Here is a 9840-nt window from a genome sequence, read left to right as displayed (position 1 = left end):
AAGTTAAGTGAGTTATCCAGATTCACTCAGCCATGCATGCATTAGAATTAGGGACTGAACTCAAGTCTTTCTGGTTTCCATGACAAAATGCTACATCTCATTATAAGGATGACATATTAAAAAAATTAAGCTAAAAGGGTTACCTTACAAACTCTAAGGGAAGAAAAAGGAACAATACAACTTTGAAAGCAGTGAAACAGAACACTTCAATAGATTATATATTTAAATTTTTTTATCATAAGCTGAATTTAGTAAATGGAATCTTCAAACTGTTTTAAAGTGTGAATCAAGCAGTACATATTAATTATAGTCAAATTTAAATATTTGTAGAGAAAAATACTCCATAAAATAATTAATGAAAAACAAAGCCCAAGATTTTAAAATAATTGCCTTGCAATGTACTTAAAAGTATATGGTTTTCTTTTAGAAAGATCATGAAAGGGCTTATATTTTGAAATTGCTTCCATAATGATTCCATTTACAAACAATATAATTTTCAAGTCTATTTTCATAATGAATGAGAGCTTAATGAATCACACATATTTATTCAGCCAAAGTATGGGAAATCATAGAGTTGAGCTGGAATATTAATGAAAATACTCTGGATTTTGATAAGCTAGGTTTTTTTAAATTTATGATTTCTTATTATTTAAAAAAAGATATTCTTGGTCAACTAGATCTACTTAAAAATGTGTTAATACTTATGCAAAAAGTAAGGTTGCTAATTACTATGTGGTATATTTAGTGGCATCCAAAATTGAAAAGGAGGAGGAGGGGAAAAAATGAAGTGGAAGAGGAAAATGAAGAGGAGGAGGAAGAGGAGAGGAGGAGAAAGAGGAGGAAGAGGAAAAAAAGGAAGTGGAAGAGGAAAAATGAAGAGGACAATGAGAAGAAATGTAAAAGGAGGAGAAGAGGAGGAGAAGAGGAGAAAGAGGAGAAGAGGAGGAGGTGGAGGAAGAGGAACAAAAGGAAGTGGAAGAGGAAAAATGAAGAGGAGGATAAGAAAAAGTGTAAAAGGAGAAGGAGAAGAGAAGAGAAGGAGGAGAAGGTCCTGACCAGATACTCCCTAGCTGGCAATACTCCCTTAATGGGCACAGGAACCCTGGAAGCAAGCAGTACCTCCCAAACCAACTGTCAAACTTCCAGCCCAGTCCTCATAGCCATTACCTTGGAAAGCCATTCCTTTGAAGAATGGGCCAACCATCCCTTCCAACTCATCCTGAGAAGCAATCCTGGGGAAGATGCAGCCTGGTAGTTATTTCTGCAGGAACTACAGTCACAACCACTGAAGACCCAGAACAGAATATTTTAGTCACCAAAGTCCTTGGCACTGTCAAATGGCTCAATATCAGAAACTGTTCTGATTTTAGTATTGTAAAATGACATTTAAAAAGAGGCGTGACCATCTGCTTTGTCTCTGTACCTTGGGGTTGATGGGGCCCTGCCCTCTGAATTACAGCTGAAACTTTGCAAATCTTTTCTTCCCTATAATAATGTGAGCACTATGAATGCGTGACCTGGCTTAATTTTTAAATCTGTATTCCAAATGCTTAGCCCAGTGTTTTGTACATATTAAGTGCTTAATATATGCTTTAGTCATTCATTCATGATATTGTTAAGTGAGACTAAAAGGTCTGTCCATTAATGTTTCGATGCCTAACTTTAAGGTATATTTAGGCCCAGAAAAACTAGAATTTATATAAAAGTCTCCATTTTACACATTCAAATTTTAAATTGTCAATATTTTGCCAGAATTTTATTAATGAATTAATAAACATTTATTAAACATCTATTATGTACCTGGCTCTGTGCTAGGCATTATAAATACAGAAAGGTGAAGAACTTAGGGACCCAGACAGATGCTTAGTGGATTGAGAACCAGGCTTAAATCCTTGGTTCAAATATGACCTCAGACATTTCCTAGTTGTCCAACCTCGGACAAGTAACATAACCCCTAGGTAAACCTAGCCTTACCTCTCTTCTGCCTTGGAACTAAACTTAGCATTGATTCTAAGATGGAAGTGTAATATTTATTGGGAAAGGACAGTTTGTGGGGGAAGGGGCCAACTGGGAGTGGCAGTTGGGTCTGGTGACTAGCACTTCCTTCCTGTGGGGGTGGGTCTTGCTTCCTGGTGTTGGAGGAGGTAGGAGCTTGTTCAGCCCAGTCTGGTGTGGTGTGCCGCCTCTTTCTTGGTTCAGCTTGAAGATTCAAGCCAAATCTCTTCTGAAGGTTAGAACTGTTCTTGTTTGCTTTCTGTCTACTGCTAAGATTCTAAAAAGACAAAACTGGACTGATATAGAGTAGTCGGGAGTGGGAAAACCCTCCGCCAGCCTCTGGGGCCTGGCCTCAGCTATGAAGCTGAGAAAAAACTCCAATCCCAACTGGTTATTAAACTTTATATTATTTGAATTCACAGTCAGATAAGTGGACTATCTTTTTTGGTCATAGAGGGAGCTGAACTTCAGTTCAATCATTCCAGGACAAACAATTCTTATTGGATCCCTGATGTTTCCTCTCAGCAGGGGGCATCTCCCTCCCTTGCCTCACCAAGAAAAATACCCTCTCTCCCCTCTCTCCTCCATAGCCCAAAAAACCTCCCCAAATCCCCATTTTTCCAATTCTATTTCCTTTCCCAATAAATATTACAGTTTTTGGCAGAGCCAGCTAGGTTTTCCAACCTACTTTGTCAAGAATTTGAAAAAATTGGGCCTGCATACATTTCAAAAGCCTGTGTGACTGTGAAAAGTAACCATTTTGAGAGCAGTGCTGAGTGCAACTAATCTGCCTAGTGATACCACACCCAAAAGAAACCCCTCCTCCTGAAGGGAGGAGGCAACTCTTAAAGGGCTAGACTTAAAAACATTTTTTTCTGTTGCAAAAAGCTTTTCAAGATACAAGAAGGCAAAGAAACTATTACTTGCCATGGGTTACCTAGCCTGGATTGTATATTCTTATATATGTTTTACAACTTATTTTTTGTCACGATTCCAGATTATATTTATTTTCTGCTTAGCATCTATGAAACTTTGCAATGGCTGAATATAAGTATGTATCGCCTGATTTCATTCATTCCCACATATGCTGGAGCATTATTCTTCGTAACCAAATTATACTATGCCCTAAAAAAAAGTGTGCATCTAATTTTTGGAAAAAAAGCAAAAGATAATGAAATGGCTGTGACTATTTTAGCTATAAAAGAGGAGATGATGCAACTAAAGGAAATGATGAAGCAACTGAGTGAAGAGATACAATGTGGCAAAGGTATTAACACACAACAAGACATACCTAAAAATAACAATGTAGTTCAGCAAGAAAATACAGATGGGGCTGAAGGAGGAATACCAACCAATATTGCCACTAAGAGATCAAACAAGCCTACAACCAGATAGCAGCATAATTCATATTAAAACACATAAACCAGTTACAACAGCTGACCTTGAAAGTCTGAAAAAAATGGATGCCTTCCTGGTTTTCAGAACCGATGAGATGTTTAAAAGAATTTAAAAGAGCAATTAGGCTTTATGATCCAGATTTCCAGGACACTGAAATTCTTCTCTCAGAATTATTTTCAAAAAGGGAAAAACAGCAATTCCTTGATGAAACTAGAAAAAAAAATCCAAATTTAACATCATGGCCAGAGGAAGGAACAGAGTTAGAGTTATCTAATAATGAAAATCTACGTTATCTAAAAAAGGCCAGAGAAGATCTATTAGAGGCAATGAAAAGTTTTTCAAAAAGACCAGATACTTGGGGAAATTTTGAGAAATTTAGACAGGAAAGTGGGGAACATTCATCTAAGTTCCTCGATAGAGTGATTGAAGTAGCAGAGGATGTGCTTGGATTTGAAAATTTAACTGAACAAAATCTCCAACACATAAGGAGACAATTTGTGAAAGGCAGTAACACACCAATAAGATCATATTTTAAACTTCAATGCCCAGATTGGGAAACACTAAGTCTGGAAGATTTAAGAAAAACTGTAACTTACATATTTACAGGTCATAAAGAAATGCTAGAGGAAAAGGATGAAATAATAAAAGAGCTTAAAACCAAGCTCAAGGAGGCAAATAGCACAAGTAAACATAAAGAAATTGAAGAAATAAAAAATCTAGCCACTCTGCAATCATACAAACCCACAAGAAATTACACACAAAGTAATCAAAGGAGAAATTTACCCAGTTGTTTCCTCTGTGGAAAAATGGGTCACATGGTTCGAGACTGTTATTTAAAAGCACAATTATTCCAAGCTAATAACAAACAAAGGTCTTGGAAAAGCAACGTAAAGTATAGCAGCAATAATACACAAACAAATACAAAATGTTGTGATTGTAATTGCAAGAAATCATTGCAAGCACCAAATTTAGAAACCATGGAGAGATACATCCAACAAAGAGCGAAACTACATTATTCTCAAGTAGTCTCAGGTGCTGCCAAACAAAGTCAGTTATGAAGCCAGGTACATGAGGTAACATCAAAAAGGAAAAATGGGAAAGGAAATGGGAAAAATGAAAAGGAAGGAGACTGCATGCAGATAGAGTGTGGGGTGCCTAAAGCACAAAATAAAACTAAAGAACAGATAGAAGAAGAAACCCAATTAGATAATGACGCAATGACGCTGACGCAAGAGGATGGAGGTGGTGGAAGCCGCCAAGGAGTGGAGGAGGCTGTGTGGGGTTTGAGGTGTAGACAGAGACACGGCTTGCACAGCAGATCCTGCTGTCCTTGACCTGAGAGAATGCCTCCATGGCTGCTTAGTTCCCTTCTGTGATGAGCTGTGGGACAAGTAAGGTCCTTCCTGAGCCTCTCAAGGATGTACAACTGGATCTGGTCAAAAAGGTTGAGCCTTATACTGGCCATAAGACTGATGTGTACAAGCATTTCATCAAAGATGATGGTGTTGGGACCCTTAAAGCTGGATCCCCATTACCCTTATCACATTCAACCATATCCAGGAACTCATCTGGCTAGTCACATGGAGCCTCATGAGCCCCGAAGGACCAGAGTGGCCAAATATCAGGCCAAATTTGATCCATGAGTAACTGCTAAATATGATATTAAGGCCTTGATTGGACGGGGCAGCTTCAGCAGAGTTGTTCGAGTAGAGCATAAAGCCACCAAACAATCCTATGCCATTAAGATGATTGAGACAAAGTACCGAGAAGGGAGGGAAGTGTGTGAGTCTGAGCTATGTGTCTTGCGACATGTTCGCCATACTAACATCATCCAGCTCATTGAAGTATTTGAGACACAGGAACGTGTTTACATGGTGATGGAGCTAGCCACTAGGGGAGAACTATCTGACTGGATCATTGCCAAAGGCTCCTTTACTGAGAGGGATGCCACCCGGGTTCTGCAGATGGTGCTGGATGGGGTCAAGTACTTGCACACTTTGGGTATCATACATCGGGATCTGAAACCAGAAAACTTGCTGTATTATCATCCAGGCATAGACTCTAAGATTATGATCACTGACTTCGGGTTGGCAAGTGCCCGGAAAAAAGGGGATGACTGCCTTATGAAGACTACCTGTGGCACTCCAGAGTACATTGCTCCAGAGATACTGGTCAGGAAGCCCTACACTAACTGTGGATATGTGGGCCCTGGGGGTCATATCATACATTCTGCTGAGTGGAACTATGCCTTTTGAAGATGACAACCGCTCAAGACTCTACTGACAGATCCTAAAGGGGAAGTATAGTTACTCAGGGGAGCCCTGGCCCAGTGTGTCAAATTTGGCAAAGGATTTCATTGATCATATGCTAACTGTGGATCCTGGTGCCAGGATGACAGCTCTCCAAGCCTTGAAGCACCCATGGGTGGTGAGCATGGCTGCCTCTTCTTCCATGAAGAACCTTCACTGTTCAATTTCCCAGAATGTTCTTAAGAGGGCATCTTCTCGATGCCAAAGCACCAAGTCAGCCCAGTCTACATGCTCCAGTCGCTCTACCAAATCCAATAAGTCTTGGCATGTTTGTGAGCGGGAACTGCAGGAACTTAACCTGCACTACCAGCAGCAGTATAATGGCTGAGCCATCAGCTTTCCTTGCACATTAAATATTACAGAAGGTATGGATTTTTTAGAAAGAGTCTAGAAAGTATATCTATTTTTTAAAATTTGAATTCGTAGATTTGTTCAATATAAATAGCCATTTAATTGTGGCTGGTTTAAAATTCTATTTTCCATGTACTATAATTTTATATCACTCTACGTGGCCAGAATTATTTTCTTATTAATGACAAGCAGGCAAACATTTATTAAGCCCTTACTATATACCTGGAACTTGTTAAGTACTTGAGATATTAATGCTGCATAAGCAAAGCAAAAATATAGTTTTTTTTTTCCCTTAAAAAGTCTACAATCTAATGGTGGAAGGCAACATGTAAAAAAAAGTGGGGGATTGGGGTGGTTGATAGTAGCTGAGTCATTGTAGCAAAATACAAACAGTAAGAAGCATAGCTGGGAAGTAAATGGGCCATTCTGAGTCTATCCCCAAAAGGGAAACCCCAGGAAGGAACTTAATAATAGGACAAAGGGCTGTTTTGGGGAAGGTATGTTTCAGAGTTAGAAGGCAGCTTAGTCATAATGGCAACGTCTACAGAATCCTTGAGGAGAATGTGTGACTAAATAGTAAAGGTTACTAAACCTACGTAGGTTAATAGATAACTAATCAAGCTAGTAGGGGGTAAAACAAGTTCAGCAGTATTAGAGTGACCAACCTGATTGACAAAAGATTTATCCTGAGGGCCACTGGGAAAATAAGGCAGTCTTTTATTTCAAGAAATATATTTTATTGGAGGCATTTCTCCTATTCGTTGCATTTGTGTGATTTGCAGTTATTTTGTCATAATAAACAAAGCTTCCATGAATATTTTCAAACAAACACAGTTTTGTTTTGTTTTTTACTCTCTCAATAATGGCCTTTGGGCCTATTGCTAGGAGTAGGATCTCTAGGTCAAAAAGCATGAACATCTTTATAACTCTTGAAGTATAATCTCATCTTGTTTTCTAAATATTAAAATAAAAAAAAATCACAGATGCTCTAGCAATGTAGTATTAGGTCTGCTTCTTCATGTTCCTATCAGGATTTAATTGGATCACTTTAGCCCACCTGTTTCTCAGTTAACATATATCACTAGGACTACATTTTGCTAGATTAGTTCTTAGGCAGGAGACTCATCTATTGCCAGGACCATACTCTTTCCACAACAAATCTTTCCAGCCTGGTCATACCCAGTAGAACTTTTTTTCCAGTGCCACAACCCCTCAGGGATGCAAGATTAGTTACATAGTATGATTAGTGTAAGATAAGACTTTTGCAGAATATTTATACTCTCTCAGACATTGTTGTCCCACCAAAAACTATGTTTGGATTATATATATGCTAAGGTTTATAACTATTATTGACCTCACGCAGGTGTGGTGGGGGAGGCTCCAGATACCTATCTTATTTATCTTATTTAAGGGTGTATTCACCTCCTTAGCTTCTTTCTTATTAATATGATTACTATTTATTTTGATCAGAGTTATCTAGTTCTGAGAAGGAAAAATTAGAGTCTACTTCTATTATGATTTTGTTATCTATTTCCATCTATATCTCATTAGTTTTTTCTCTAAAAATCTGGGTGCTATAATACTTGCTGCATGCAGGTCCAATATTGATAATGCTTCCTTATCCATGGTAATCCTCCCCAACATAAGATAGTGAGCTTGTTCATCCCTTCCAATTAAATCCTTTTTAGCACTAACTCTGTCAAAGATCATGATTGCTATGCCTGCTTTCTCTGGATCAGCTGAACCATAGTATATTCTGCTCCAGCCCCTCACCTTCACTCTGTTTGTCTCTCATTTTCAGTATATTTCTTGTAAACACTACATTGTCAGGTCCTGGTTTTTGATCATTTTTGCTATTCCTTTTCTTCTCCTGAGTGACAAGTAAGCCTTTTATGCCTTTCAAAAAGTCACTTGATAATAGGGGTGTTTCTAAAGTATTCCACAAAAACTCCCTCCACATTGATATTGAGTCATTTGGGTCCAGGCATTCAAACAATGCTGAAAACACCTAACTGTATTACTAGCTTGTCCACAATGCTCCATATTGTCTATAGTGATAGAATGAAAAACTTTGTCAAATATTTTCCTGATGTTTAACTGTATTATGTTTGCTGCATTTCTCTGAACTACCAGGCTATTTACCCTGTCAAAAAAGGAAATTAGTTCAGTTCATCATGACCATTTCTTGATGAAGCCATATTCCCTTTTAGTGATCTTGGCTTACTTTTTCTACATGCTCACAAACTGTTATAGATTTTTTTCCAAGGAATGAATTCACTGCCCCATACATTTAAATTTCAAGTTAGCATTTGCCCTTTCTGAGTCCTGTGGCAGCTTTACCATTCCAGACCTTTTAAGCAGTTAAATCATTTTAGTGTCTGGCTTCATGCAGTCCTAGTGATTTGTACTTATTGAGGGTAACTTGTTTCACTCCTATCAACTCCTCAGGTATTTTTAGTTTCAAATGCCTCTTAAATAAGTTTTGTCCATTCTTCCCAGTCCAGAGATTATTCTCCTTGGAAGATAAAGAAGTAGTTGAGCTGAGTAGCATAGTCTTCTCAGATTCTATGCTTCTGCACCAAAATCAGACCCATCCCTTCTCTGATTCTCCTCTTACCATCAACATAGCCAAGGTATTGATTACCCAAATACTGAAATGTATAATTCTGTTGGGATGGTATTTTGTCTACCTTTATAAATTGGCATCTCTCCATACTTTCAGATTTTATTTCATTCTTGTACATCTATTTCCACAAATTCTCCATAATATATCTACCTAATGTTCTAGAATACTTCCTCTAATTCTTTGTATATCTCAAGAATGCCAAGGTAGTGCTCAGGCTATTGTCTTCCTCAATATATGACTGGTTACCTCCTTTTCTAGTCAAAAATGTCCGTTCTCCCATATGTCATTATTAGTGATATACTAACCTATTTATACCCATCATGTATTTTTCCACTGCCAGCTACAATTTTGATTCTTTTGAGATTATAACTTTCCATGATTCACTGCTGCATAACATTCTCAGGAGAATATTAGTGTTGTTTTTTAGAAAAAAGTCCCTTCGGATTATTGAAAATAGCTCATAATTTCCTAAATGTAAGCCAGTCTGAACTCTTCCTTCTAGTAATTTTTGCTTCTAACTCTCCTTCCACAGAATCACCCATCTAAGATTTATAAATTAGTATACTAATGCAATGGAACACTGAACCCATGAAACACAGTTAAAGATAATATACAATAAGATAAAATAATATATGTTTATTTATATTTTAGTTAACATCTTTCTTAAAAGAATAAAACTATTTTTCTAATTATACAACATTTTGGTAAAGAAGTAAAGAGGTAAGAAGCAAGGTATAATTTCCATTTTATATATGCATAGCTGGACATTCTTGTATGTCTTCCTTCTAGGAAGGTCAGGACAGAGGCCTGAAAACCTCTTGAATAGGTTCTTCAAGTATATTTTCTTACCATCACCTTTACATATTGTCCATAGTGCCATCATAGTAGAAGGCAAGAAAAAGTATTGTCCACAGATTCATTTGCACATTCTTTATAATTAATTATTTTATATTGTTACTGGATTATGAAGGACATGATCATTATTATTATTAACAATGATAATAAAACAGGACTCTAATATTAACAAAATGCATTAAAGTTTGAAGAATTAATTAACACGTTGTTCTGTTTGATGCTCAGACAGGCCTCTGAGGTAGATGTTATGATAACTTCAAGTTTAAGGAAAAGAAAAGTATTTGAGTTGAAGTGATCAGTCCATGG

The 9840-nt window shown here is 37.4% G+C and overlaps 1 pseudogene; it reads left to right on the top strand.

Moving 5' to 3' along the window:
- Nucleotides 1-4672: 4672 nt before the first annotated feature.
- Nucleotides 4673-6030, top strand: LOC100027404 (serine/threonine-protein kinase H1-like; annotated as a pseudogene).
- Nucleotides 6031-9840: the final 3810 nt, after the last annotated feature.

Source organism: Monodelphis domestica, chromosome 8 (assembly GCF_027887165.1).
Source record: "Monodelphis domestica isolate mMonDom1 chromosome 8, mMonDom1.pri, whole genome shotgun sequence".
Classification (NCBI taxonomy): Eukaryota; Metazoa; Chordata; class Mammalia; order Didelphimorphia; family Didelphidae; genus Monodelphis; species Monodelphis domestica.
The sequence above is the reverse complement of the archived record's forward strand: the minus strand, read 5'-3'. Positions and strand labels throughout refer to the sequence as shown.